Below are 2,688 nucleotides of genomic sequence, written 5' to 3'. Positions count from 1 at the left end.
TTTTATGCTCCCAGGCTTGTATAATATTTGAAAGATACTGATTTTGTGACTATTTTATGCTATAGAAATTTTTTAAAATTCTTTTCTGAACAATGTCTCCTTATGTAGCCAAGGCTGATCTCAAACTTGTAGTCTTCCTGCCTCAGCCTTTGAGTTTTGGGATAACAATGATGCCCATTACATTTATCTAGACAGCATTTTAAATTAAAACTCATATATCTATATATGTCATGTTTTCAAATACATATATATCATATATAAATTTTATATGAATCTTAGAATGATTCAGTTGAGCTAATTAACATGCACTATTCCACAGATGTTTCTATCAGTTGAAAATACTTACAATATAATTTTTGTGACTTTTAAGCATTGTGTTCATTGTTAAGAACTATAGTCATTTTATTCACAACAGATCTTTTGAGCCTCTTTGTCCTAACTAAAATTTTGTAGCCTTTGAATACATTTCCTCTACTCCATCCCCCATCTCCTGGTGCCTGCCATTTTTACCCTCTTTGGTTTCATCCATGTTGTTGCAAATTCAGATTTTCTTCTATTAAAGGGCAAATAGCATCCCACTTTTAATTTATACTGCATTTTCTTTATCCATTCATCTCAATTGAAAGTTAGGTTAATATGAATAAAGCTGCAGTGAACATGAGCACATTGATACATCATCTGTCCATGAACTCATTTCATTTCCTTTGTATTTATACCCAATATGGAATTGCTGGGTTCCATAATGGCTGTGCTAATTTAGGCTCCCACCAATGGTATACCAAGGTTCTCGTTTCTCTAAATCATTACCAGTGCATTATCTTTTGTTTAGGGTTTGTTGTTGTTTTGTTGCTGGGGTTAGTTTTTTGAGACAGAATTTCCCTGTAACCCCAGCTAGCCTGGAACTCGCTATGTAGACCAAGCTGATCTTGATCTCATTGAGATCCTCCTGCCTCTGCCTCCTGAGTCCTGGGATTAAAGGCATGTGCCAGCATACCTGGGCCTTGCATTATCCTTTGATATAACACCATTCTGAAAGTTGTGAAGTCATATCTAAATGTGGTTTTAATTTGCATTTTTCTGATAATTAGTAATAATGAGCATCTTTTCACATACTTGGTCTGTATGTTGTTTATTAAGAAATCTCTTTAAAGGATTTAACTCATTATTTAATTGTGCTATTTGGTTTCTTGCTGTTAGGCTGTTTGAGTTCCTTATATATGTCACATGTATTGGCTACTTATCAGATATAAAGCTTGCAGATACTCTCTCCCATTCCGTCTTTACAATTGCTGGGCAGAGGCTTTTCAGTTTGATGTCATGCCCCTTTGCTCTTTTTCACTTCTTTCTCTGTGCTTGGGACCATATTAAAAAATCTTTCCCTATGGTAGGTCAGAGATAACTAACCTCAGTGGGTTATAAAGGGAAAATAAAAGAAGAGGCTAAGAAATTAGAGAGATGAACATGTGTGCAGATCTAGGAGAAGGTGGGGGGGGAATGCTGGGAGCTATATGATTAAAATGCATTATATATATGTATGAAATTCTCAAAGAATACATAAATAAATGTTTTTAACATCATAGATCAGTCCAATTTCAGTGAGATATCGCTATATGTTTTCTTCTCGTAGTTTTTTAATTTTAGGACTTTGATTTAAGACTTTAACCATTTAGATTTCTATATGGCATGAGATGCATTAGTTTCCTTTTTCTGCATGTAGATGCCCAATTTTCCCAACGTTGTGTTTGAAAGAGACAAGCTTTCTATATTGTATTAATGACACCTTTGTTGAAAATCAATTGACTGTTAAAATGTTCATTTCTTGGCTTTCTAGTGCGCTCCATTGATCTAGTTGTCTGTTTTTATACCAGTGCTGTACTGCTTTATTATAGCTTTGTGTATCTTAAAGCCAGGGGTTCTGATGCCTCCACCTTTTTTTCTAACCGAAGATTTTTGTGTACTTATATGAATTTTTGGATTTTTCCATTTTTGTGAAAAATATAATTTCGATGGGATTATATTAAACCTGCAGCTCACACTGGGTAGTATGTGCATTCTAGTAAGAGCAATTCTTATTAGGAACATGGGAACATAGGAAATCTTCCCACCTAGCTGTGTCTTCAATTCCTTTCATCTGTTTCATAGGTCTAGTGCTTAGGTCTTACATTTCCTTGAATGGATTTATTCATAAAATTTATGTTTTGCTTTGTTATCTATTATAAATAAGATTATTTTCATGACAGTCTATTATTAGTGTTTAGAAATGCTGAAACAGGAACCTAAAACAATGGACACCAAATAATTAAACATTCCCCAAGAATCCCATGCTGGGGAAAGAAAGGGCTTTACCGTGTGGAAGAGGAACTCACCTCTCAGGAAGGGATTTCTCACAGGTCTGACAGTGTGTCACAACTATGTTGACAAGTGCGTATCTCCTGGTTTTTATTTCATCTGTTCCATGAAATCATCACCGCTACGGGAAAGCTGGAGAGAACTAGGAGCCCTTTTCTGCCCAGTTTGAACAAACTATAAATCCATTTTCCTTTATGAATTTGTTTCTTAATTTCTTTTGAAATACATGGAAACTAAGGTACTAGGTTTATGAGCTTTGGAAATGTAAATAAAAACAAAACAAACAAGCAAACAAAAATGCCACATTTAACTATACTTAAAAATGAAACCAACCAACTG

This window comes from Nannospalax galili, unplaced genomic scaffold (assembly GCF_000622305.1).
Source record: "Nannospalax galili isolate Female #2095 unplaced genomic scaffold, S.galili_v1.0 scaffold734, whole genome shotgun sequence".
Classification (NCBI taxonomy): domain Eukaryota; kingdom Metazoa; phylum Chordata; class Mammalia; order Rodentia; family Spalacidae; genus Nannospalax; species Nannospalax galili.
The sequence above is the reverse complement of the archived record's forward strand: the minus strand, read 5'-3'. Positions refer to the sequence as shown.